The following is a 13,733-nucleotide window of genomic DNA, read 5'->3' as shown; positions in this document are numbered from 1 at the left end:
TTTGGAACAATTAGATGGGTTCTTTGCTCTGAACATATGAGGTTCATTTTTGAGAACCCCCTTTCCGCTTCTGCTGAACTAACAGCAATTGTCCTGACAATATCGCTAGCTTTTCTGATACCGTCAGGAATTTTGTACTTGTTTGGATTTTTGAGCAAGTTTTCAAAAAAATCTCCGTAGTTGTTCAAATTAACTTCGTAATTAAAAATTTTGCCAAATTCAAACAATGCTGCCTTTGCCTCAGCCCATGGGATGACTATATCTTCAATGTTCCAGTAATCTGGCTCCAAATATGTGATAAAGTGTAACTTGTTTGTGGCTGGCAATTGGCTACCTGTTTTTAGATGGTCGCAATCCATCAGCCTTTTCTTCAAATTGGTGATGATGCGTGAGAGAATCTTGTCATGAGGAAGGGCAACAAATCGTTGATTTGGAGTTAAATTGATGTTTTTGAAGGCTTGTCTTTGTAGCATTGCTTCAAAGTTTATTTCATAAGTGCCCTTTCTCTGTCTAAGCCAGGAGTAGTCAACCTTTTTATACCTACCGCCCACTTTTGTATCTCTGTTAGTAGTAAATTTTTCTAACCGCCCACCGGTTCCACAGTAATGGTGATTTATAAAGTAGGGAAGTAACTTTACTTTATAAAATTTATAAAGCAGAGTTACAGCAAACCCCTACCGCCCACCATGAAAGCTGGAATGCCCACTAGTGGGCGGTAGGGACCAGGTTGACTACCACTGGTCTAAGCACTTCAAAAGCTTTGATTGTTCGCAATACTAATTTTTCGGCCTTGATGATATCTGTGTCTCTCCCCTGCAGGGCATTTGACAGAGGAAAAATCTCATTTAGAATATCGATCATGAGGGCCAAATCCTTCAAAAAATTTAGATTTTCAAAACGGGAAGCCATGCCCAATTGTTCAGATATTTGGAAAAGGTCATTCTGGCTCTTGCAGGATTTGTGGAAGGTGGTGTGTATTTTATCAAGGAAGATCTTGAAGTGGTTGAGTTGCTTTATATCTCTTATTGCATCATCCAGCACAAGTTGGAGGCGGTGGTTCAAGCAGTGCCAGATTATGATGATTGGGAAGTCTTGAGCTATTCTGGTGCTGACTCCAGATTTTCTTCCAAGCATAACGTTGGCACCATCGGAGCAAAAAGCAATTAAATTCTTCTGCAGATATTCGGTGGTAAGCCAGCTTTACGCAAGCTTCCCATTGCTGCAGAACATATGGTCTCTACATCTTGTTTCTCTAATTCCAAAAGCTCAACGAAAATGGTTGCTGGGCATTTTGGATCCTCAACTCTAACAAAAACTAACAGCACTGCTTTCATTGAATGTGTTGAGGCTTCATCGATTATTAGGCACACCTTTAGATTCTTTGCAATAATCCTGGAAAACACAGTGGTTTTGATTTCTTTTGCAATGAATTCATCCATTTTCACTGTGGATCTCCATGAATGCAAGCCAACTCCTACATCCACTCCAACCATAGTTAGCAAATTTATCTGCGCTTTGATGTCTGAGAATGGATTACATCTTTGCGCCAAATCGTAAACAGTAGAAAATATTTTGCAAGTACTGGATAAATGTTTGTCAGTTAACTTATCTAAGGGTTTGGTTAAAGCATCATGCTCCCATGGTTTACTGCTCTCCAAACAAATAAGATGTGCTTTTGATTGAAAAATTTCCCTTAATTTTTTTTCTGAACAATGCTTGTTGATTCTCCTTAGCTGACCCTGCTGGCACAACCTGGAAATGTTTCTACTCTCTAGAAACATGAATACCTTTCTCTAATGAGAACATGGATTTTGCACAGTGCTCACCACCTAACTTTTTGTTGGATACTGCCAGTCCATCATACTTCTCCTGGAAGTTTCTGCATTGCTGCAAACTCCAGCAGTCGGGAAGTTGTGGAACTTCAGTGGAGGAGATGGACTTGCTGCTTTCTCCAACCTCAAGTGGTGGAAGTGGTTGTGCTGGTGATGCTGGTGCTGGTACTGGTGACTGTTGTGGATCAGCTGATTCCTCAGCTCTTGGTTTTTTGGAGAAGAAAGCGGTCCTACTCTATTGCCTCTTCTTCATTCTGTTAAATAATACTAACTGCAAAAGAAATAAAACAATATTGGACTCAATTGTGGTTGTAAGCTGAGGACTACAGGTAACAGAAGGGACCTCTGTTTTTATCCAACAATGTACAGTCTTTTCAGGAAGGATGTCCCGCAACAAACAGGAAAGATATAAACAAACAGGAAATATATAGTCTTTCATCCAAGAAGTTAGATTAAGAATGAATGTCATAGGTAGATTCACAGAGCAATACAGATTTCTTTTTCTGAAATTTATTCCTCAGTTCAAAAAACAGAAATCTATGAATTAGGTTCAGTACTTAGCTATTCAAGAGTTAGTGGTTAGAAGCAATGGTAAAGCAAGATATGGATTTAAAACCAGAAATATTTTGTTGGGTATTTGAAAGGGAATACATACATATTTAATTTTACACATGTTAGCAGCTGTGGAATAGTGTTTGCACAACAGTGGGAAAACAGAGATATGAAAATGAATAAATATTAGAATGTGCAGGAATGAATAAATTGACAAGTAAAATCAAGAAGGCTTTGAATACTTTTTCACGTGGGATTTGTTTTATCAATTGCTACCTAACAGAAACAGAAATTAGAAATCTAAAAGTATGAAAGAAAACACCAATTATATAAGGAAAGGTCACTAAGGTATAAGGAAATATTATTAGTACTTGATCATTATTAATGTGTAGATAACTGTGGGACATTACAACCCCCCCACAAACTATGACAGTGCCAAGAAACCCCCCAAAAATATCAATTTCCCCCCAAAAGACTGCAGATGACTTGGAATATTGCATTCAGTTTTGGTTGCCACGATGTAAAAAAGATGTGGAGACTCTAGAAAGAGTGCAGAGAAGAGCAACAAAGATGATTAGGGGACTGGAGGCTAAAACATATGAGGAACCATTGCAGGAACTGTATATGTCTAGTTTAATGAAAAGAAGGACTAGGGGAGACATGATAGCAATCTTCCAATATCTCAGGGGTTGCCACAAAGAAGAGGGAGTCATTCTCCAGGGCACCTGAGGGTAGAACAAAAAGCAGTGGGTGGAAACTAATCAAGGAGAGAAGCAACTTAGAACTGAGGAGAAATTTCCTGACAGTTAGAACAATTAATCAGTAGAACAGCTTGCCTCCAGAAGTTGTGAATGCCCCAACACTGGAAGTCTTTAAGAAGATGTTGAATAGCCATTTGTCTGGAACAGTATAGGGTTTCCAGCCTAGGCAGGGGGTTGGACTAGAAGACCTTCAAGGTACCGTCCAACTCTGCTATTGTATTGTAACATCTGCCTCACTTAGCAACATAAATTTTAGGCTCAATTGTGGCCATACATCAAGGACCACCTGTAAAACCATTTTAAAAAGTATTAGTGATCAATATCAGAAAGCAAAACAAGCCTTATCTATATGTCAGAAGCACAATAATTTTTCATCACAGTAGTTCATGAAGTCATATATAAAAAAGGGAAACTCAGAATATTTACTGAGTTCTTGTCTCCAAAGGAAACACCATCATTTAAAAAATTTAAAGGAAAACTATCTCTGTGAGGTAAGAAATTTGCCATTAATTTCTGCAGAGCCTGGAAGGCACAATTTCTATCCATTCCATTTTTGTTCTGCATAAATGTGATGCTTCTACAGTGTTATTGGTCCAAAGAACAGTCAGATCCTTCGTATCCTCAAAAAGCTTTAAATGAATGTGAACTACTATTTATGACACACGGGAATCCTGATTGCTGTCCCCCTCAACCATCTTGCCTGACACTTTCCAAATTAGCTTTCTAGAAATGCATCTGCCAGGCTAATGAATAACATGGGCAGGGAGTTAATTAGTCATGCTCATTGTTGGGCCCTCAGCAGCTCTCCTTGGCACCGGTGTTGGCATGTGGTGGGAGCTAAGAATACCCACTTGCGGCGACATACAAAGACAAATGACAGGCAAAAACTCTCTCCACTTTTCAAAAGCAAAACTCCCTGCAGCGAACACAGGCATTTCTATGCATAGAGAACATTCTAGTGGAAAAAATGGTGACTGACAGCCCCTGGTTTCTTTGCACAGACAGTTGGCAATTGGAGAGGATCTGATTTACCTTTCTTTAACCCTGCCCAGAGGTGGGTTCCTACCAGTTCGCACCTATTCGGTAGAACCGGTTCGTCAAATCTACCGAACCGGTTAGAAGAGGTTCCACCAGTGGACCCGGAAAGCAGGCCACACCTACAGAAGAGGTTCCAAACTTTTTTGAAACCCACCACTGGTCCTTGGATATGATTATTCTACACTATCATGCTCATATTTATAAAACTCAGTGCCTCTGTGAAAGGTAACGATGACTACTGCGTTTGTGGTGCAATCAGAACATTGCATGTGTTGAAGTTGTTTTAATGCAAACCAAAGATGCCTTTTAAAAAACAAGTTTACATCATATTCTTCTGCATGCCAGTGCTGTGTGTGAGGTAATTTAAGGTGGTTCTGACAAGTGTCGTCGGCATCTTCATATCCGATCACATGGGCGGCAAGCCACTCCCATCCGGTCACATGGGCAGCATGCCACTCCCATAAAGGAGGCCCCACCCACAGAGTAGGTTCGAACAATTTTTGAAACCCACCACTGACCCTGCCTCATGGGTGGGGGAGTTGTTTTTAAGCAGCCCAAGGACGGCGGGGGTCGACCAGCAGAAAATCCACCTGCCAGCCTCATCTTCAGAGAATTGGACTAATGTGGCTTCCCCCACCCCTAAAGTGACATTCCGCTTCTTATAGAGGCTGCCAGGAAACCCATAGGTCTGTGATGACAAACCTATGGCACGAATGCCTCTCTGTGGGCACGCTTGCCATCAGCAGCTGCTCTTCTGGTTTCCAGCGTGCGCATATGTGCCAGCCAGCTGGTCTTTGGGTTTCTGGTGCTTTGGGCCATGCGAATGCACGCGCACACGTTCTGGTTTGGGCACTTGGTGCCGAAAAGGTTCGCCATCACTGCCATAGGTGAAGTATAAAGGCAGCAGGCGTCTCATGCTGTAATAAGACAGTGTTTTCCAACCTTGCCAGCTTGAAGATGTGTGGACTTCAACTCCCAGAATTCCCCAGCCATCTATGGAGAATTCTGGGAGTTGAAGTCCACATCTCTTCAAGTTGACAAGCTTGGAAAACTCTGTAATAAAGGGTAGACAAGTTCTATATGTGGAAGCTTTATTTAAGTGATTTGAGTAATATTGACAGCAAGATCTCTTCTCCATTAGAGCGTAGAAATAGCCTTGCAAAATGGAGCCGGCCAGCTGTGGCTGGGAATGCCCTCATAAGACTGGGATAGAAGAGGCAGGGGTGGGCTGCAACTGGTTTAACAACCGGTTCGGTGATCATGCGCTTTGTGCGGGCAATCGCACTTTGCACGCACGCCTAACACACACTTCACACGTGCGCACAACATTCAAAACCCTTACCTTCTACTGCAGCGCCGGTGAGTAAAACAGCTGAGGCACAGCAATTCATTGTGCCACGCGAATCAGCTGAGCTGAAAAACACGGAAATATAGAACAAGGTATGGCAGGGGTGGGTGGGCAGGCAGGGATGGGTGCAGGGGTGAAATGCTCCCAGTTCGGGCTGATTTGCCCGAACCAGTAGTAAAAAGTGCTACTGGTTCACAGAACCGGTAGCAAAACATACTAAAAAAAGGTAAAAAAAACCCCGCTCTGACAATCGCATGTCACACAGCTGATCTTTGGAACTTTTTTTTTAACTTTTAATTTTTTTTAATACAGATTCTCTGGAAATGGGGTGGGGTGGCTGTGGGTGTCCATTTTTGCTCCCAGCAGGCTTCCCTGAAGCCTGCTAGGCCAAAAACGGGGGGGTGGTGGTGGTGGTGGTGCTGAGAAAGAAAGGAAGGAAGGAAGGAAAGAGAGAGAGAGAAAAAAAAAACAAAAAGAGAAACAGAGGAAAAAGAAAGAATAAACAAAAAAAAGAAAGAAAAGAAAGAAAAGAAAGAAAAGAAAAAAAAGAAAGAAAAGAAAGAAAAAAAGAAAAAGAAAGAAAGGGAGGAGGGAGGGAAAAAGGAGAGGAAGGAAGGACTACAAACCTGGCACTAGACGCAGCCTCAGAGGATAATCCAGGGCTGGAAGGGACCTGGAGGTCATCTAGTCCAACCCAGCAGGACATTGTTAAAGTGAGTTTCTATCTTTTGACCCCCCAATTACATGACTACATAGCCATACCCACCCAGTCACATTACCCCACCAAGCCACGCCCATGGTAGTAAAAAAAAAATAGATTTCACCACTGCTCACTGGAACTACTGCTTCGCCCGAGCCGGTCTGAACCAACAGCAGTCCACCACTGAGCAGAGGCATTCATGGATGAGGAGTGTCAAGCTCTCCCCCCCCATCCCCCCAATGATGGTTGGGCTGCATGATTGAAACCTCACCACTTTTTCAACATGCATTGCATAATCAAATAATAAATGGTCATGACTAGAATCTTATAATGCCTTGGTAAGGCCAAACTTGGAATACTGCAGTCAGTTTTGGTCACCACGATGAAGAAAAGATGTGGAGACTCTAGAAAGAGTGCAGAAAAAAGCAACAAAGATCATTAGGGGACGGGAGGCTAAAACATATGAAGAACAGTTGCAGGAACTGGGTATGTCTAGTTTAATGAAAAGAAGGACTAGGGGAGGCATGATAGCAACCAACTGATACACTTTCTATAGCATGTAAAGAAGGATGTTGTATTTGTTTTAAATTAAAAATTAAAAAACTTTATTAAAAAGAAAAAGAAAAGAAGGACTAGGGGAGACATGATAGCAGTGTTCCAATATCTCAGGGGTTGCCACAAAGAAGTGGGAGTCCGACTATTCTCCAAGGCACCTGAGGGTAGAACAAGAAGCAATGGGTGGAAACTAATCAAGGAGAGAAGCAACTTAGAACTGAGGAGAAATTTCCTGACAGTTAGAACAATTACTCAGTGGAACAGCTTGCTTCCAGAAGTTGTGAATGCCCCAACACTGGAAGTCTTTAAGAAGATGTTGGATAGCCATTTGTCTGAAATGGTATAGGGTTTCCTGCCTAGGCAGGGGGTTGGACTAGAAGACCGCCAAGGTACCTTCCAATTCTGCTATTGTATTGTATTGTATTGTATTGTATTGTATTGTATTGTATTGTATTGTATTGTATTGTATTGTATTGTATTGTATTGTATTGTATTGTATTTCTTGGACTTTTTAAAAAACTTTTCTTTGGAGCCTCTCAGAAAAAGCAACAGCTATTGGTCCTCCAGAAACTAGTACAGCTAATGCTCAATTTACAACCATTCATTTAGTGACCATTCAAAGTTACAATGGCACTGAAAAAGTGACGTATGACCATTTTTCACACTTACTGCCATTACAACATCCCCATAGACATATGGTCAAAATTCAGATGCTTGGCCACTGACTCATGTTTATGACGGTTTCAGAATCCCGGTGTCATGTGATCAACTTTGGTGACTTTCTGACAAGCCAAAGGGGAAACCAGATTCACTTAAGAACCGGGTAACTGACTCATCAACTGCAATGATTCACTTAACAACTGTGGCAAGAAAGATCCTAAAATAGGGCAAAACTCAATAAATGTCCTGCTTAGCAACAAAAAATTTGGGACTATTTCCAAAAGTTTGGGACTAGTCCTAAGTCAAGGACTATCTGTAATCAAGGATGAACTGTGTCTGTTCGTAGCCCTGTTTAACTGCTGTGGCTATGCACATATATTTATAAGATCTTAAAAATGAAGCATCTGGCATTGAATTCCAATAAGAGACCATCAGAGTCTTTGAGTAAATTCCCAAACATGCCGGAGAAGCCACAGGTCTTCGCTGTTGGCAATTGGCAATCTAAAGTAGCCTCAATCTTATAGTATTTCCAAATATGCTTGCATTTTTTTTCTCAGCTGCAGCTAATCAGTAATTAATCAAACTGTCTAAGATGTTTTTGTCACCCGGCCTCCTATTTTTCATAGCAACTGACAAGGTGCCTCAGGAGAAGCAAAAGAGATCGCAGGAACCCATCATCTCAAGACGTTTATGCTCAAGGAATAGGGTGTCAGCTTCTCTTTCATTGCCCTTGATTGATCTCTTGGATGATAACCCTTCCACAAATTTGTAAAACCATCTTGAGCCAATAACTCATCCTCCACCTTCATAAGGATGGTTAAGGGAAGGTTAAGGGAGCCTCTTCCTTTTCCCTCCTTGCTTTTTAGTATGTCATTTCCCTAAAAGGCTGAGCACAGTTTTGATTTTAAAAGGATTCTTTTTGTATTTACATCCTGCTGTTCCTTTAAGAGATCAAAGTGTCTTGGGTAAACATGTCCTCCCGTTTTGTAGGATGTAGAACAGGGGTGTCGAACTCAAGGCCTGCGGGCCGCATCCAGCCCACAAGATGCTTAGATCTGGCCCGCGGACCACCCTGGAAACAGCGGAGGAGTGGCCCGCAGTGCCTCTGCCAGCGAAAATGGAGCTCAGGAGGGCTGCACGTTGTCAAAGTGGGGGGGGGGACTTGCCCCAGGGATCTCCCCAGCTGAAGTCCAATGCCATTAGTGATATGCTAATTGGTTTTGTGTGATCATAGCACGATTTCTAAAATATGGATTATGATTTAGTGCTTTATACGTATGGTTGTGGTTTGTTTTTGACAGTAAGGAAGATGGATTTAATGAAAATCCATTGCCAGGGTGACATGAGATGAAATATATATTTAAGTCACAAGGGATAATATTTGGAAGCAGATCAAAGAGGAATAGGAGCAATAACAGATGGAATGGCACAAATAGTGTGCTGTCCCAACAGTATATAGTTAATTTAAAAATTAGAAGCTGTCTCCTTTAAGCAGCTATCTCATGGGAAATGCAACTACCTTGTGGGAAAATATTCCCAAGTGTGGAGTTAACTGGCTGCCCGAGCAGAACCTCATTGCCCGGGGCAGAACAGTAAAAAGACATTAAAACTCCTTTAACCTCCTTTGTCTTCCTCTCTGAGCTCCGAAGTAAAAGACAGTAGAAATCCTTCAACCTCCTCAGAGTGAAATAGGCTTGCAAGGTTTTCTTGTTATAGTCAAAAAGTACCGTATTTTTCAGACTATAAGATACACTCTCCCCCTCCCCCCAAAGTGGGTGGATATGTCTGTGCGTCTTATAGAGCAAATATTGCGATGGGAGAGGGAAGGGTTGGTGCAACGCCGATTAGCTGTTCTAGGTAGTGGGGAACGCCACCGCTGCCTATCGTTGCCTATCACCACCTATCACTGCTGCCACTGCCCATTTACCACCAATTGTGGTGCTTGGCAGTGAACAGGCAGTGGCCAATGGGTGGCGGGGATCGGGGGTGTGTGATCCTCACTGCTGATTGGCAGTATTCCAGGAGGTCGATCCAACCACCAATCAGCTGCTCCACAGTGAAGGTTCCAGTGCTGCCCAGCAGCGGCAGCAGCTCAGCCTAGTTGACCGGTGGTGGGTGCAAGAGAGCGGAGCCCTGACGAGCCACGTGCTGGGGCTGCAATAACTTGTTGAAGCTCTTTGCTGCAAGGACATTAGCCAGATGAATAGTGGATGGATGCTGGGAGGAAGAGGCAGTTTTCCCCCCCCTCCTTGTTTTCCTCCTCTAAAGCTAATGTGCGTCTTTTGGTCTGGTGCGTCTTATAGTCTGAAAAATACGGTACTTTTAGCCTTCCTCTGGAGTTGATTTTTTTGGTCTGGACACCCTATTGGGGCTTACATTTAATACAATAACCAAAGTCAGTAAACTATGGTTTAGTGTATTGTGTGAATGCATTTCCAGAGGAGATCCTCTATGGGTTGTCAACTGAACTGGCAGATAAAGAAGCAAGCCAGATCTGAATAAATATTTGCAGACTCAAGTAACCTGGTGTCTTTTTGAAATAGCTAAATCTACATAGTTTCTCCTTGAGGAACAAAAATTGAACATTTATCTACCTTCAGAGGTTGGAGCACCATGCTCCAGGTATGGAATGGGAAACATTTCATCCTTCTGCACCGTGCTTCAAATGACCATCCAATATATCTCTCTTATTGTATTGCCCTGTAGAAAAGTAGAGGAAACAGATCTTGAGTTTCCAACCCCTGATTCAAGTTTTCTGCCGCAAAGGATCCCAAAACCTCTGCAAGCCACCAACATGGGATCTCTATTCTTTCTGGCATGTGTTTGTTTGCATTCCTTCTGCCCACCATGCAGCACCAAATCAGTTCCAAGGCGTTTTCTCAATAAATGATTAATTTTGGGCGTTGGAAAATTAACTTTCTACTTCTAGCACCCCATGAACTTGTGATTCCTGTTACAAATTTGCCAAATCTGTGGGGAGAGGAGAAGATGGGTGGGATTTTTTAAAATATACCAATAAGAGTTCAGGCATAAAGTAGTCAGCTTTGATCTGAAATACCCTTGGGATCCAGTCATAATTCATATGTTGATTGCAGGAGTGATTAAATGTTATCTTTTAAATTTTTTTTACTGGAAAATAGAAGCCAAAACAAGAAATAAAAGTTTTAAAAACTATTGATTATAATATGAAAAAATATGTATGTAAAATCTGATTATATGTGTTGTGCTATCCAATTACAATATAACTATTACATTAGTATTAAAATCGTTAAAATCTACAACAATCTACCAGAAGGCAATAATCAATAGAGTCAAACTATTCTCCAAGGCACCTGAGTGCAGAACAAGAAGCAATGGGTGGAAACTAATCAAGGAGAAAAGCAACTTAGAACTGAGGAGAAATTTCCTGACAGTTAGAACAATTAATCAGTGGAACAGCTTCCCTCCAGAAGTTATGAATGCCCCAACACTGGAAGTCTTTAAGAAGATGTTGGATAGCCATCTGTCTGAAACGGTATGGGGTTTCCTGCCTAGGCAGGGGGTTGGACTAGAAGACCTCCAAGGTACCTTCCAACTCTGCTATTGTATTGTAATAATCGAATGGTAAACTACAAAAGCAGAATATACATGCTGATACGGAAAGCTGCAAAATTATATTATATAGTCATGTTATTTGTGTTTTTATCTGTTTATTTTTGTATTTTTTCTTACCCCCCCCCCCTTTTCCCCCTTCTTTTTACTTGTGGTTTCTTTAACTTGTAAATGTTCAATAAAAACTATTTAAATAAAATAAAATAAAGTAAATTTTTTACTATTTAAATATTCAAAGATCATTTTTCCATATTCAAATGCTACTTGCTTGTGTGACCCAAGGCTCCACGCTTTTGGTGGTGGTGATAACATCTGGAATTTTGAGGGCATATTCTGGGCAGGGCCATCTTAACAGTATTATTACCCCCAGGCAAAGCAATGTATTGGGGCTCCTATGACAACTACTCACAGGAATAAAAATGCAAATGGTCGATAAAATTAAACACATATTTGCATGTTAGTATTAATTTAAAAATGCAGTAAAATGTAATAAATATGTTGCTGTATTTATATGATACAAGGTGCATTGAAAGGTTAATATACAGAGATTAGTAAGGGGCTCATGGGCAAGTGCCCATCAGGCCAGAGGTGAAATCAACCTACCTTCGCTACTGGCTCACTTCGCTCGCATGCACCACCTCTGTGCATGTGCAGAGTGTCAAAAACGGGACATGATGACGTCTGGGTGGGTGAATCGAGTTTGCTACCAAGTGCGCCTGTAAAGGTAAGTAGAACAGGGCGGGGGGGGGGGGAGGAATCTGCTGTGCCACACGATTTAGATTAGCTAGAAAGCAGGCAATCCGACGATTCACAACTGATCTACTGGTTCGGGCGAACTGGTCCAAACTGGTAGCATTTTATCCCTGCATCAGGCCCATGCCTTAAGACAGCCCTGATTCTGGGCACTTTGTGAAAAAGCTACTAGCGGGACATAACTATCTACAAATGTAGCTGTTTCCCACTGAAATCAAGAACAGATGTTGTATCACTTCTTCTAAATTTGTCTTCCAATTTAAGGATGGTCTCTTCTAATCCAGTTGACTGTTTTTTTTTGAAAAGATGAAATACACAGTCCATTTTTTAAAAAAAATTCAAAGACAGCTGATAGGATTTCTGAGGCCCAAAATCACTCATGGGGATAAAAAGGTGGATGGCTACAATCAGCAACATATCGTGTTAAAAAAAAATTGCAAACTGTAGAAAGAAAGATTGACAAAAGGAAGCATGAACAAAGCTGTCCTTGACCATGTTAAGGAACTAACTTTCTGACATATTTATCAAAATGTTGCTTTATACAACATAATTAGCAAGGATAATAATGGTGTATCAGCAGGTTGTTTAATTGTGATTCTTTAGATAAGAACAAGTGGCAACTAATGAAAATGTTTTCAGAGTTGCTGTATTTATATATACTGTGTAAACTCACAGATAAGCCCATTTGTGGATAAACTAACCCTCAAATTTTAACCAAATTACCATGAAAAATATACTACCTGTGCATGTAGTCAACCTGCATCTCTCATGGTATGCTGGTTAAAAATAGGAAGGCCTCCTTGTCTGAAGGCTTATCTGTGAGTATATACAGATATACCTGTACTTTCTCTATCTCTATCTCTATCTCTATCTCTATCTCTATCTCTATCTCTATCTCTATCTCTATCTCTATCTCTATCTCTATCTCTATCTCTATCTCTATCTCTATCTCTATCTCTATCTCTCTATCTCTATCTCTATCTCTATCTCTATCTCTATCTCTATCTCTAATCTATCTATCTATCTATCTATCTATCTATCTATCTATCTATCTATCTATCTATCTATCTATCTATCTATCTATCTATCTATCTATCTATCTATCTGAATAAGCCTATATGCAGATAAGGAGAATCAATTTTCAATTTTTGTGTGCATTTTGGCACCTAAAAATCTTGGCTTATCTGTGAGTATATATAATAGCCTCTTCTACAAATTGTGCTATAACTCTGGAAACAGGATAGGGAAAGAATTTATGCTATTCAATTCTAGAATTGGAGAAGAATGTAGACAGCCAAAAAAATAAAATGACAGATCATCAAAAAAAATGACAGATCATCAAAAAAAAAAAAAAATCAACTCAGTTTTCACTTGAGACACAAATGACAAAAAGCCCAGGTTTAAGACCCGAGTGCAGCGCAATGGGGGTGAGCTCCTGTTCTTTGTCTGAGCTCCTGCCAACTTAACAGTTTGAAAGCATGCAAATGTGAGTATACTAATAGGTACCACTTCAGTAGGAAGATAACAACATTCTGTGTACTTTTGGCCATAGAAATGTTTTTGGACAATGCTGGTTCCCTTGGCTAAGAAACAGAGATGGGCACAATGCCCTGAAGTTGGACCCTATTAGACAGGGAAATCTTTACCTTTATCTACAAAATGACCAGGCTCAAATAATCCTACCATGGACACATTATGTGAAGATCCAGCCTCCTGAAAAGTCTATAAGGCTGGAAAAGGTGGAAGAAAAGAGGAGGATGACCAGTAACAAGATGGACAGTTACAATGACAATGGATGCACCCTTGAAAGGCTTGAAAGACCAGGTTAGATCATTGTGGAGAAAATCTATTTATGTGGTTGTTAGAAGTCAACAATGACTTGGTGGTACATAATTGATTTACCTTCTTGAGAGGTAAATATAGCACATAAATCAGGACGTTTT

Source organism: Thamnophis sirtalis, unplaced genomic scaffold (genome assembly GCF_051295495.1).
Source record: "Thamnophis sirtalis isolate CommonGarterSnake01/CBP01778 unplaced genomic scaffold, rThaSir2_p1.2 scaffold_1, whole genome shotgun sequence".
Classification (NCBI taxonomy): domain Eukaryota; kingdom Metazoa; phylum Chordata; class Lepidosauria; order Squamata; family Natricidae; genus Thamnophis; species Thamnophis sirtalis.
Note: the sequence above shows the minus strand (reverse complement) of the source record.